The sequence below is a fragment of the Anarhichas minor genome, unplaced genomic scaffold (genome assembly GCF_050575085.1).
Source record: "Anarhichas minor isolate MPS153535 unplaced genomic scaffold, ASM5057508v1 ptg000013l, whole genome shotgun sequence".
Lineage (NCBI taxonomy): Eukaryota > Metazoa > Chordata > Actinopteri > Perciformes > Anarhichadidae > Anarhichas > Anarhichas minor.
The window spans coordinates 455001-469873 of NW_027466459.1; positions in this window are offsets into that span (position 1 = coordinate 455001).

The following is a 14873-nucleotide window of genomic DNA, read 5'->3' on the forward strand; positions in this document are numbered from 1 at the left end:
AACATAGTTTCAAAAAACTGGCTCAGGTCAGTTGATTTCACTGTTTCATGATGTTTTCGATAGAAACTGATTCGTACACACCTTTATTGGTTTACGGTACATTCTTAGCCTTTTATGCTCTTAAAATACGTTTCAGGCTTGGAAAAGGCCAAAAGTGGATTTTGTGAAAGTAAACATAGTTTCAAGGATGTTCTTCAAAAAACTGGCTCAGGGCAGTTCAGTTTCATGATGTTTTCATTAGAACCTGATGATTACCCACCGTTACTGGTTTACGGTACATTCTCAGCCTTTTCTGCTTTTAAAATACGTTTGAGGCTTGGAAGAGGCCAAAAGTGGATTTTGTGAAAGTCAACATAGTTTCAGAAAACTGGCTCAGGGCAGTTGATTTCATTGTTTCATGATGTTTTCATTAGAACCTGATGCGTACCCACCTTTACTGGTTTAATGTAGCCTTTTATGCTCTTAAAATACGTTTCAGGCTTGAAAGAGGCCAAAAGTGGATTTTGTGAAAGTCAACATAGTTTCAGAAAACTGGCTCAGGGCAGTTGATTTCACTGTTTCATGATGTTTTCATTACAACCTGCTTACCCACCTTTACTGGTTTACGGTACATTCTCAGCCTTTTATGCTCTTAAAATACGTTTCAGACTTGGAAGAGGCCAAAAGTGGATTTTGTGAAAGTCAACATAGTTTCAGAAAACTGGCTCAGGGCAGTTCAGTTTCATGATGTTTTCATTAGAACCTGATGATTACCCACCTTTAATGGTTTACGGTACATTCTCAGCCTTTTATGCTCTTAAAATACGTTTCAGGCTTGGAAAAGGCCAAAAGTGGATTTTGTGAAAGTAAACATAGTTTCAAGGATGTTCTTCAAAACACTGGCTCAGGGCAGTTGATTTCATTGTTTCATGATGTTTTCATTAGAACCTGATGCGTACCTACCTTTACTGGTTTAATGTAGCCTTTTATGTTGTTAAAATACGTTTCAAGCTTGGAAGAGGCCAAAAGTGGATTTTGTGAAAGTAAACATAGTTTCAAAAAACTGGCTTAGGGCAGTGGATTTCACTGTTTCATGATGTTTTCATTACAACCGGCTTACCCACCTTTACTGGTTTACGGTACATTCTCAGCCTTTTATGCTCTTAAAATACGTTTCAAGCTTGGAAGAGGCCAATAGTGGATTTTGTGAAAGTAAACATAGTTTCAAAAAACTGGCTTAGGGCAGTGGATTTCACTGTTTCATGATGTTTTCATTACAACCTGCTCACCCACCATTACTGGTTTACGGTATATTCTCAGCCTTTTCTGCTGAATACGTTTCAGGCTTGGAAAAGGCCAAAAGTGGATTTTGTGAAAGTAAACATAGTTTCAAGGATGTTCTTCAAAAAACTGGCTCAGGGCAGTTCAGTTTCATGATGTTTTCATTAGAACCTGATGATTACCCACCTTTACTGGTTTACGGTATATTCTCAGCCTTTTCTGCTCTTAAAATACGTTTGAGGCTTGGAAGAGGCCAAAAGTGGATTTTGTGAAAGTAAACATAGTTTCAGAAAACTGGCTCAGGGCAGTTGATTTCACTGTTTCATGATGTTTTCATTACAACCTGCTCACCCACCTTTACTGGTTTACGGTATATTCTCAGCCTTTTCTGCTGAATACGTTTCAGGCTTGGAAAAGGCCAAAAGTGGATTTTGTGAAAGTAAACATAGTTTCAAGGATGTTCTTCAAAAAACTGGCTCAGGGCAGTTCAGTTTCATGATGTTTTCATTAGAACCTGATGATTACCCACCTTTACTGGTTTACGGTATATTCTCAGCCTTTTCTGCTCTTAAAATACGTTTGAGGCTTGGAAGAGGCCAAAAGTGGATTTTGTGAAAGTAAACATAGTTTCAGAAAACTGGCTCAGGGCAGTTGATTTCACTGTTTCATGATGTTTTCATTACAACCTGCTTACCCACCTTTACTGGTTTACGGTACATTCTCAGCCTTTTATGCTCTTAAAATACGTTTCAGGCTTGGAAAAGGCAAAAAGTGGATTTTGTGAAAGTAAACATAGTTTCAAGGATGTTCTTCAAAACACTGGCTCAGGGCAGTTGATTTCATTGTTTCATGATGTTTTCATTAGAACCTGATGCGTACCTACCTTTACTGGTTTAATGTAGCCTTTTATGTTGTTAAAATACGTTTCAGGCTTGAAAGAGTCCAAAAGTGGATTTTGTGAAAGTAAACATAGTTTCAGAAAACTGGCTCAGGGCAGTTGATTTCACTGTTTCATTACAACCTGCTTACCCACCTTTACTGGTTTACGGTACATTCTCAGCCTTTTATGCTCTTAAAATACGTTTCAAGCTTGGAAGAGGCCAAAAGTGGATTTTGTGAAAGTAAACATAGTTTCAAAAAACTGGCTTAGGGCAGTGGATTTCACTGTTTCATGATGTTTTCATTAGAACCTGATGATTACCCACCTTTACTGGTTTACGGTACATTCTCAGCCTTTTATGCTCTTAAAATACGTTTCAGACTTGGAAGAGGCCAAAAGTGGATTTTGTGAAAGTCAACATAGTTTCAGAAAACTGGCTCAGGGCAGTTGATTTCACTGTTTCATGATGTTTTCATTACAACCTGCTCACCCACCTTTACTGGTTTACGGTATATTCTCAGCCTTTTCTGCTGAATACGTTTCAGGCTTGGAAAAGGCCAAAAGTGGATTTTGTGAAAGTAAACATAGTTTCAAGGATGTTCTTCAAAAAACTGGCTCAGGGCAGTTCAGTTTCATGATGTTTTCATTAGAACCTGATGATTACCCACCTTTACTGGTTTACGGTATATTCTCAGCCTTTTCTGCTCTTAAAATACGTTTGAGGCTTGGAAGAGGCCAAAAGTGGATTTTGTGAAAGTAAACATAGTTTCAGAAAACTGGCTCAGGGCAGTTGATTTCACTGTTTCATGATGTTTTCATTACAACCTGCTTACCCACCTTTACTGGTTTACGGTACATTCTCAGCCTTTTATGCTCTTAAAATACGTTTCAGACTTGGAAGAGGCCAAAAGTGGATTTTGTGAAAGTCAACATAGTTTCAGAAAACTGGCTCAGGGCAGTTGATTTCACTGTTTCATGATGTTTTCATTACAACCTGCTCACCCACCTTTACTGGTTTACGGTATATTCTCAGCCTTTTCTGCTGAATACGTTTCAGGCTTGGAAAAGGCCAAAAGTGGATTTTGTGAAAGTAAACATAGTTTCAAGGATGTTCTTCAAAAAACTGGCTCAGGGCAGTTCAGTTTCATGATGTTTTCATTAGAACCTGATGATTACCCACCTTTACTGGTTTACGGTATATTCTCAGCCTTTTCTGCTCTTAAAATACGTTTGAGGCTTGGAAGAGGCCAAAAGTGGATTTTGTGAAAGTAAACATAGTTTCAGAAAACTGGCTCAGGGCAGTTGATTTCACTGTTTCATGATGTTTTCATTACAACCTGCTTACCCACCTTTACTGGTTTACGGTACATTCTCAGCCTTTTATGCTCTTAAAATACATTTCAGGCTTGGAAAAGGCAAAAAGTGGATTTTGTGAAAGTAAACATAGTTTCAAGGATGTTCTTCAAAACACTGGCTCAGGGCAGTTGATTTCATTGTTTCATGATGTTTTCATTAGAACCTGATGCGTACCTACCTTTACTGGTTTAATGTAGCCTTTTATGTTGTTAAAATACGTTTCAGGCTTGAAAGAGTCCAAAAGTGGATTTTGTGAAAGTAAACATAGTTTCAGAAAACTGGCTCAGGGCAGTTGATTTCACTGTTTCATTACAACCTGCTTACCCACCTTTACTGGTTTACGGTACATTCTCAGCCTTTTATGCACTTAAAATACGTTTCAGACTTGGAAGAGGCCAAAAGTGGATTTTGTGAAAGTCAACATAGTTTCAGAAAACTGGCTCAGGGCAGTTGATTTCACTGTTTCATGATGTTTTCATTACAACCTGCTCACCCACCTTTACTGGTTTACGGTATATTCTCAGCCTTTTCTGCTGAATACGTTTCAGGCTTGGAAAAGGCCAAAAGTGGATTTTGTGAAAGTAAACATAGTTTCAAGGATGTTCTTCAAAAAACTGGCTCAGGGCAGTTCAGTTTCATGATGTTTTCATTAGAACCTGATGATTACCCACCTTTACTGGTTTACGGTATATTCTCAGCCTTTTCTGCTCTTAAAATACGTTTGAGGCTTGGAAGAGGCCAAAAGTGGATTTTGTGAAAGTAAACATAGTTTCAGAAAACTGGCTCAGGGCAGTTGATTTCACTGTTTCATGATGTTTTCATTACAACCTGCTTACCCACCTTTACTGGTTTACGGTACATTCTCAGCCTTTTATGCTCTTAAAATACGTTTCAGACTTGGAAGAGGCCAAAAGTGGATTTTGTGAAAGTCAACATAGTTTCAGAAAACTGGCTCAGGGCAGTTGATTTCACTGTTTCATGATGTTTTCATTACAACCTGCTCACCCACCTTTACTGGTTTACGGTATATTCTCAGCCTTTTCTGCTGAATACGTTTCAGGCTTGGAAAAGGCCAAAAGTGGATTTTGTGAAAGTAAACATAGTTTCAAGGATGTTCTTCAAAAAACTGGCTCAGGGCAGTTCAGTTTCATGATGTTTTCATTAGAACCTGATGATTACCCACCTTTACTGGTTTACGGTATATTCTCAGCCTTTTCTGCTCTTAAAATACGTTTGAGGCTTGGAAGAGGCCAAAAGTGGATTTTGTGAAAGTAAACATAGTTTCAGAAAACTGGCTCAGGGCAGTTGATTTCACTGTTTCATGATGTTTTCATTACAACCTGCTTACCCACCTTTACTGGTTTACGGTACATTCTCAGCCTTTTATGCTCTTAAAATACATTTCAGGCTTGGAAAAGGCAAAAAGTGGATTTTGTGAAAGTAAACATAGTTTCAAGGATGTTCTTCAAAACACTGGCTCAGGGCAGTTGATTTCATTGTTTCATGATGTTTTCATTAGAACCTGATGCGTACCTACCTTTACTGGTTTAATGTAGCCTTTTATGTTGTTAAAATACGTTTCAGGCTTGAAAGAGTCCAAAAGTGGATTTTGTGAAAGTAAACATAGTTTCAGAAAACTGGCTCAGGGCAGTTGATTTCACTGTTTCATTACAACCTGCTTACCCACCTTTACTGGTTTACGGTACATTCTCAGCCTTTTATGCTCTTAAAATACGTTTCAAGCTTGGAAGAGGCCAAAAGTGGATTTTGTGAAAGTAAACATAGTTTCAAAAAACTGGCTTAGGGCAGTGGATTTCACTCTTTCATGATGTTTTCATTACAACCGGCTTACCCACCTTTACTGGTTTACGGTACATTCTCAGCCTTTTATGCTCTTAAAATATGTTTCAAGCTTGGAAGAGGCCAATAGTGGATTTTGTGAAAGTAAACATAGTTTCAAAAAACTGGCTTAGGGCAGTGGATTTCACTGTTTCATGATGTTTTCATTACAACCTGCTTACCCACCTTTACTGGTTTACGGTACATTCTCAGCCTTTTATGCTCTTAAAATACGTTTCAGACTTGGAAGAGGCCAAAAGTGGATTTTGTGAAAGTCAACATAGTTTCAGAAAACTGGCTCAGGGCAGTTGATTTCACTGTTTCATGATGTTTTCATTACAACCTGCTCACCCACCTTTACTGGTTTACGGTATATTCTCAGCCTTTTCTGCTGAATACGTTTCAGGCTTGGAAAAGGCCAAAAGTGGATTTTGTGAAAGTAAACATGGTTTCAAGGATGTTCTTCAAAAAACTGGCTCAGGGCAGTTCAGTTTCATGATGTTTTCATTAGAACCTGATGATTACCCACCTTTACTGGTTTACGGTATATTCTCAGCCTTTTCTGCTCTTAAAATACGTTTGAGGCTTGGAAGAGGCCAAAAGTGGATTTTGTGAAAGTAAACATAGTTTCAGAAAACTGGCTCAGGGCAGTTGATTTCATTGTTTCATGATGTTTTCATTAGAACCTGATGCGTACCCACCTTTACTGGTTTAATGTAGCCTTTTTTGCTCTTAAAATACGTTTCAGGCTTGGAGGAGGCCAAAAGTGGATTTTGTGAAAGTCAACATAGTTTCAGAAAACTGGCTCAGGGCAGTTGATTTCACTGTTTCATGATGTTTTCATTACAACCTGCTTACACACATTTATTGGTTTACGGTACATTCTCAGCCTTTTCTGCTCTTAAAATACGTTTGAGGCTTGGAAGAGGCCAAAAGTGGATTTTGTGAAAGTAAACATAGTTTCAAAAAACTGGCTTAGGGCAGTGGATTTCACTGTTTCATGATGTTTTCATTACAACCGGCTTACCCACCTTTACTGGTTTACGGTACATTCTCAGCCTGTTATGCTCTTAAAATACGTTTCAAGCTTGGAAGAGGCCAAAAGTGGATTTTGTGAAAGTCAAAATACTTTCAAAGGTTTTCTTCAAAAAACTGGCTCAGGGCTAAATTAGCGCTATGTGTCTGCTTTCACAACTCGAAACAGCAAACGCTGTGAATTTAAGAATTTGGAAGAGGCCAAAAGTGGATTTTGTGAAAGTAAGCATAGTTTCAAAGATTTTCTTCAAAAAACTTCCTCAAGACAGTTGATTTCACAGTCTGATGTCATGTTCATGAATATCTGCAGCTTTCAGCACTTTCCTGCCTAGAGATGCATTTTCACTTTTTATGCTCTTAAAAGACGTTTCAGGCAGAGAGGAGGCCAAAAGTTGATTTTGTGAAAGTAAGCATAGTTTCAAAGATTTTCTTCAAAAAACTTCCTCAAGACAGTTGATTTCACAGTCTGATGTCATGTTCATGAATATCTGCAGCTTTCAGCACTTTCCTGCCTAGAGATGCATTTTCACTTTTTATGCTCTTAAAAGACGTTTCAGGCAGAGAGGAGGCCAAAAGTTGATTTTGTGAAAGTAAGCATAGTTTCAAAGATTTTCTTCAAAAAACTACGTCAGCACAGTTGATTTAACAGTCTGATGTCATGTTCATGAATATCTGCAGCTTTCAGCACTTTCCTGCCTAGAGATGCATTTTCACTTTTTATGCTCTTAAAAGACGTTTCAGGCAGAGAGGAGGCCAAAAGTTGATTTTGTGAAAGTAAGCATAGTTTCAAAGATTTTCTTCAAAAAACTACGTCAGCACAGTTGATTTAACAGTCTGATGTCATGTTCATGAATATCTGCAGCTTTCAGGACTTTCCTGCCTAGAGATGCATTTTCACTTTTTATGCTCTTAAAAGACAGAGAGGAGGCCAAAAGTTGATTTTGTGAAAGTAAGCATAGTTTCAAAGATTTTCTTCAAAAAACTTCCTCAAGACAGTTGATTTCACAGTCTGGTGTCATGTTCATGAATATCTGCAGCTTTCAGCACTTTCCTGCCTAGAGATGCATTTTCACTTTTTATGCTCTTAAAAGACGTTTCAGGCAGAGAGGAGGCCAAAAGTTGATTTTGTGAAAGTAAGCATAGTTTCAAAGATTTTCTTCAAAAAACTTCCTCAAGACAGTTGATTTCACAGTCTGATGTCATGTTCATGAATATCTGCAGCTTTCAGCACTTTGCTGGCTAGCCCTTGTGTTGTCCTCCCGATTGCCATACACTTGTTGTCCTCTGGGGTCAAAAATGACCCCACCTGGTTTGACTGTTTTTAAAGCATATAGTATAAATTGTCAATCAATTCTGTTTTACACCTTTAGTCTTACTTCAGTCCAACACATTTTTACCTTCGTTTTGGAATTTAGGCCCAATAGACCTTGTTTACATAATAGTATACCCTGTTTTTGAGTGAAAATACAATGAAACAATGAATTATTTTGACTTTATATTATTTTTGACTATTTGACTTATCACAGAGAGGTATATATCAAAGTTTAGTGAGGATGCTGTTCTTGAATCATTTGAATTTTTTTAATGGCAGCAAATAATAACACCTGTTGTCCTCTGGCGTCAAAAATGACCCCGTCTGGTTTGACTGTTTATAAAGTATAAATTATCACCCAACTCTGTGTTTCAACTTTTTAGTCAACTTTATTCCAACTCATTACTGACATAAAACATGTCAACATTCATTTCCAAAACATTTAACTTTTCAAAACTAACTTTTCAGAAAAAAACAGTCTGAATGTGAATGTGTGCCTGGATCGTACATCAGATGCATGCAAGGCAGGTTGTAATGGCATGACTTTTGCAGATGTATGCATTGCATTTTTGGCACGTTTGTGTTGTTTTGAGATCACTCTGGCACAATTGGCACCTTCCCCTTTTGCATGGAGGGGCAGCTGGGCGAGGGGGAGCTGCTGCAGAGGTAGAGCTGGAGTAGAGCTGCTGGATAGACATAACCATTCTGGCAGCGGCTGGCGTGTGGGGAATAACCTGTCAAGTCAAGTCAAACTTTATTATAACAAATCACAGTACAAATACAAATAGTTCAAATTGTGAGGTCACTACAGAAGGAAGAGCAACATAAATGTAGCTTAATGCTGACCATGCGTCGCTTGATGTGAGGTATCACCAGTTGTCGCCCAAGCTCCTCCATGAACAGTCTCCTCCTGTTGGACTTCCCCTGATTCCAGGCTGGCTTGATCTCAGACCACAGGACAAATGAGTTGTATGCAGACACGTCGAGAATGTTGAAGAAGACAACGAGGGGCCAACGGGCTGTCTTCCTTTTGCACGTGTACACACTGTAACCTGAAACAAAAGAAACAACCAAAAAATATTCAGAAATGTAGGTTTATTTTCCTACATACAAATTCAATGCATTATCCTTTCCATATATAATATTATAAATATTATGAATAATAAATGTGCATTACCTTGTCAAGGTTATCGACACATAGTGATTGTTGTGATTGTAATCTTCGATGATTTTTGGCCTTTTGTCATCCCTGTTGCTCACAGCAGCATCCCGATGCAGAGTGCTCATCAGAAGAACATTTCTCTGTTTTTTGGGGTGATAGGACACCAGAGCATGGGTCTCGGTGAAGGCAAACTTCGATGAGAACAGAGCCCTGTCCGTTTTTGACACCAGTGCAGGGGGAAGCTCAGGCTTATTCCTCCGTACTGTTCCCACCATGTACAGCTTTCTTTTCAGCAGCTGCAGGCCAAGGGCATGTGAAGTGAAGAAGTTGTCACAGGTGATCGTTTTCCCCTGGAGACCTCCTGTCATGTCAAGGACAACTCGCATGCCCTGATTTTTTTCTGACTGCGCACCAGCAGGTTTGCCAGTGTATATTTGCATGTTCCATGCATAGCTGGACCTGGCATCGCATGCTGCCCATATTTTGATCCCATATTTCCCTGGTTTACTCGGGATGTACTGTTTGAATGGACAGCGACCTCTGAAGGGGACCAGGCACTCATCCACAGTCACATTTGTGCCTGGATCGTACATCAATGGCAGGAGAGACACCCACTTGTCCCATACGTCTCGAATGTGAGCAAGTTTGTCTCGTGCACGGCGGTCTTCTCTTGTGTCTTTATCATCAAATCGAATCACTCTTGAGATTTTATGAAACATCTTGAGTGTCATGGTAGCACGGAAAATTGCCCTACCAGACTCGGCATGCCATAAACTAGATGTAGCTTCTTTACTGGATCGGTACACGCCTGCGAGAATCAACAAACCCACATATGCCTGCAGGTCCATTCGATCCATCTTTCTCCACTTGTTGCCATACACACGTCGCCCCTCCTTGTTTGTCATGTTCAGCACCACCTCTTCAATAGGCTTGGGCAGAAACAGGTCAAAAGTGGACTTTATGTCATCAATACGAGACCTTGCATATGTGGTTGGACCATGGTGGCTTGTCTCTCTCTCTGCTCTCTCGACTGTCAACATGCGTCGTCTGTCACTGGGAGGGATGGAAGACTAGATCATTTTTTCATCCTTTGACTGGAAATATTCTTCTTCATCATAAGTGCAGTCCTCCACTTCTGACACTTCTTCCATTTCAGCTTCAGATTTTACCTCATCAGTTGATTCTTCCTCTTCATCATAATAAGTGCAGTTCTCCACTTCTGACACTTCTTCCATTTCAGCTTCAGATTCTACCTCATCATGGTCATCATTTTCCTTCACTTCATGCCCTTCTTCCATTTCAGCGGGCGATGTGGGGGCTTCTTCAGAGGAAGTAGTAGCATGTGGTCTGTAGGTTGGATCCATCGCCTCATCATTATTTTCCGTCTCTTCTGACCCTGAATCGTCCTCATCAGTTGATTCTTCCTCCTCATTATGTTCAGCATTGTCCTCCTGGTTATTCTTTTCCACATCATAGTTCAAAATTACCTCACAAGCCTCCTGTGCAGTATAGCGCTTCTGCCTCCTCATTGTGCTGCCTGTCTCTCTCTAAAATGTGAAATGCCCCAACACCTGTGAGAAAAGACCTATTTTTTTATTGTCATAACCATTGCTTGACCCCACACATCAAACATCCAAGATCAAAGATGTTTTGGAAAGCAGTATGGTGTGACAACTTGCCTCATTGAGCCACTTTGTGCTGCGGGGTCTTTTTGACCCCAGAGGACAACAGAAGTTATTCAATTCAATAAATCACCGTTAATTCAATCAAATTACCTCAAATTTATTTTAATCATGAAGAGCATAGTATCGAACGCCCCCCATTATTTTCAGACCATTTGATGAATAAAAAACATATTTTGACAGCAAAAGATTTCTTCTGGGGTCATTAATGACCCCAGGACAACACAAGGGCTAGAGATGCATTTTCACTTTTTATGCTCTTAAAAGACGTTTCAGGCAGAGAGGAGGCCAAAAGTTGATTTTGTGAAAGTAAACATAGTTTCAAAGATTTTCTTCAAAACAGTACCTCAGGACAGTCTGATGTCAAGTTCATGAATATCTGCAGCTTTCAGCACTTTACTGGCTAGAGATGCATTTTCACTTTTTATGCTCTTAAAAGACGTTTCAAGCAGAGAGGAGGCCAAAAGTGGATTGTGTGAAAGCAAACAGTTTCAAAGATTTTCTTCAAAAAAGTGGATTTTGTGAAAGTAAACATAGTTTCAAAGATTTTCTTCTAAAAAGTGGATTTTGTGAAAGTAAACAGTTTAAAAGATTTTCCTCAAAAAAGTGGATTTTGTGAAAGTAAACATAGTTTCAAAGGTTTTCTTCAAAAAACTGGCTCAGGACAGTTGATTTCACAGTTTCATGATGTTTTCATTAGAAGCTGATGCTTACACATCTTTACTGGTTCAAGGTACAATCTCGGCCTTTTATGCTCTTAAAAGACGTTTCAGACTTGGAAGAGGCCAAAAGTGGATTTTGTGAAAGTCAACATAGTTTCAAAAAACTGGCTTAGGGCAGTGGATTTCACTGTTTCATGATGTTTTCGATAGAAACTGATTCTTACACACCTTTATTGGTTCACGGTACATTCTTAGCCTTTTATGCTCTTAAAATATGTTTCAGGCTTGAAAGAGGCCAAAAGTGGATTTTGTGAAAGTCAACATAGTTTCAGAAAACTGGCTCAGGGCAGTTGATTTCACTGTTTCATGATGTTTTCATTACAACCTGCTTACCCACCTTTACTGGTTTACGGTACATTCTCAGCCTTTTATGCTCTTAAAATACGTTTCAGACTTGGAAGAGGCCAAAAGTGGATTTTGTGAAAGTGAACATAGTTTCAGAAAACTGGCTCAGGGCAGTTGATTTCACTGTTTCATGATGTTTTCATTACAACCTGCTCACCCACCTTTACTGGTTTACGGTATATTCTCAGCCTTTTCTGCTGAATACGTTTCAGGCTTGGAAAAGGCCAAAAGTGGATTTTGTGAAAGTAAACATAGTTTCAAGGATGTTCTTCAAAAAACTGGCTCAGGGCAGTTCAGTTTCATGATGTTTTCATTAGAACCTGATGATTACCCACCTTTACTGGTTTACGGTATATTCTCAGCCTTTTCTGCTCTTAAAATACGTTTGAGGCTTGGAAGAGGCCAAAAGTGGATTTTGTGAAAGTAAACATAGTTTCAGAAAACTGGCTCAGGGCAGTTGATTTCACTGTTTCATGATCTTTTCATTACAACCTGCTTACCCACCTTTACTGGTTTACGGTACATTCTCAGCCTTTTATGCTCTTAAAATACGTTTCAGACTTGGAAGAGGCCAAAAGTGGATTTTGTGAAAGTCAACATAGTTTCAGGAAACTGGCTCAGGGCAGTTGATTTCACTGTTTCATGATGTTTTCATTACAACCTGCTCACCCACCTTTACTGGTTTACGGTATATTCTCAGCCTTTTCTGCTGAAGACGTTTCAGGCTTGGAAAAGGCCAAAAGTGGATTTTGTGAAAGTAAACATAGTTTCAAGGATGTTCTTCAAAAAACTGGCTCAGGGCAGTTCAGTTTCATGATGTTTTCATTAGAACCTGATGATTACCCACCTTTACTGGTTTACGGTATATTCTCAGCCTTTTCTGCTCTTAAAATACGTTTGAGGCTTGGAAGAGGCCAAAAGTGGATTTTGTGAAAGTAAACATAGTTTCAGAAAACTGGCTCAGGGCAGTTGATTTCATTGTTTCATGATGTTTTCATTAGAACCTGATGCGTACCCACCTTTACTGGTTTAATGTAGCCTTTTTTGCTCTTAAAATACGTTTCAGGCTTGGAGGAGGCCAAAAGTGGATTTTGTGAAAGTCAACATAGTTTCAGAAAACTGGCTCAGGGCAGTTGATTTCACTGTTTCATGATGTTTTCATTACAACCTGCTTACACACATTTATTGGTTTACGGTACATTCTCAGCCTTTTCTGCTCTTAAAATACGTTTGAGGCTTGGAAGAGGCCAAAAGTGGATTTTGTGAAAGTAAACATAGTTTCAGAAAACTGGCTCAGGGCAGTTGATTTCACTGTTTCATGATGTTTTCATTACAACCTGCTTACCCACCTTTACTGGTTTACGGTACATTCTCAGCCTTTTATGCTCTTAAAATACGTTTCAGGCTTGGAAAAGGCCAAAAGTGGATTTTGTGAAAGTAAACATAGTTTCAAGGATGTTCTTCAAAACACTGGCTCAGGGCAGTTGATTTCATTGTTTCATGATGTTTTCATTAGAACCTGATGCGTACCTACCTTTACTGGTTTAATGTAGCCTTTTATGTTGTTAAAATACGTTTCAGGCTTGAAAGAGTCCAAAAGTGGATTTTGTGAAAGTAAACATAGTTTCAGAAAACTGGCTCAGGGCAGTTGATTTCACAGTTTCATGATGTTTTCATTAGAAGCTGATGCTTACACATCTTTACTGGTTCAAGGTACAATCTCGGCCTTTTATGCTCTTAAAAGACGTTTCAGGCTTGGAAGAGGCCAAAAGTGGATTTTGTGAAAGTAAACATAGTTTCAAAAAACTGGCTTAGGGCAGTGGATTTCACTGTTTCATGATGTTTTCGATAGAAACTGATTCTTACACACCTTTATTGGTTCACGGTACATTCTTAGCCTTTTATGCTCTTAAAATATGTTTCAGGCTTGGAAGAAAAAAAAAAAGTGGATTTAGTGACAATCAAAATACTTTCAAAGGTTTTCTTCAAAAAACTGGCTCAGGGCAGTTCAGTTTCATGATGTTTTCATTAGAACCTGATTCTTACACACCTTTACTGGTTCACGGTACATTCTTAGCCTTTTATGCTCTTAAAATACGTTTCAGGCTTGGAAGAGGCCAAAAGTGTATTTTGTGAAAGTAAACATAGTTTCAAAAAACTGGCTTAGGGCAGTGGATTTCACTGTTTCATGATGTTTTCATTACAACCTGCTTATCCACCTTTACTGGTTTACGGTACATTCTCAGCCTTTTCTGCTCTTAAAATACGTTTCAGGCTTGGAAAAGGCCAAAAGTGGATTTTGTGAAAGTAAAAATAGTTTCAAGGATGTTCTTCAAAACACTGGCTCAGGGCAGTTGATTTCATTGTTTCATGATGTTTTCATTAGAACCTGATGCGTACCCACCTTTACTGGTTTAATGTAGCCTTTTATGTTGTTAAAATACGTTTCAGGCTTGAAAGAGTCCAAAAGTGGATTTTGTGAAAGTAAACATAGTTTCAGAAAACTGGCTCAGGGCAGTTGATTTCACTGTTTCATTACAACCTGCTTACCCACCTTTACTGGTTTACGGTACATTCTCAGCCTTTTATGCTCTTAAAATACGTTTCAAGCTTGGAAGAGGCCAAAAGTGGATTTTGTGAAAGTAAACATAGTTTCAAAAAACTGGCTTAGGGCAGTGGATTTCACTGTTTCATGATGTTTTCATTACAACCGGCTTACCCACCTTTACTGGTTTACGGTACATTCTCAGCCTTTTATGCTCTTAAAATACGTTTCAAGCTTGGAAGAGGCCAATAGTGGATTTTGTGAAAGTAAACATAGTTTCAGAAAACTGGCTCAGGGCAGTTGATTTCACTGTTTCATGATGTTTTCATTACAACCTGCTCACCCACCTTTACTGGTTTACGGTATATTCTCAGCCTTTTCTGCTGAATACGTTTCAGGCTTGGAAAAGGCCAAAAGTGGATTTTGTGAAAGTAAACATAGTTTCAAGGATGTTCTTCAAAAAACTGGCTCAGGGCAGTTCAGTTTCATGATGTTTTCATTAGAACCTGATGATTACCCACCTTTACTGGTTTACGGTATATTCTCAGCCTTTTCTGCTCTTAAAATACGTTTGAGGCTTGGAAGAGGCCAAAAGTGGATTTTGTGAAAGTAAACATAGTTTCAAAAAACTGGCTTAGGGCAGTGGATTTCACTATTTCATGATGTTTTCATTACAACCTGCTTACCCACCTTTACTGGTTTACGGTACATTCTCAGCCTTTTCTGCTCTTAAAA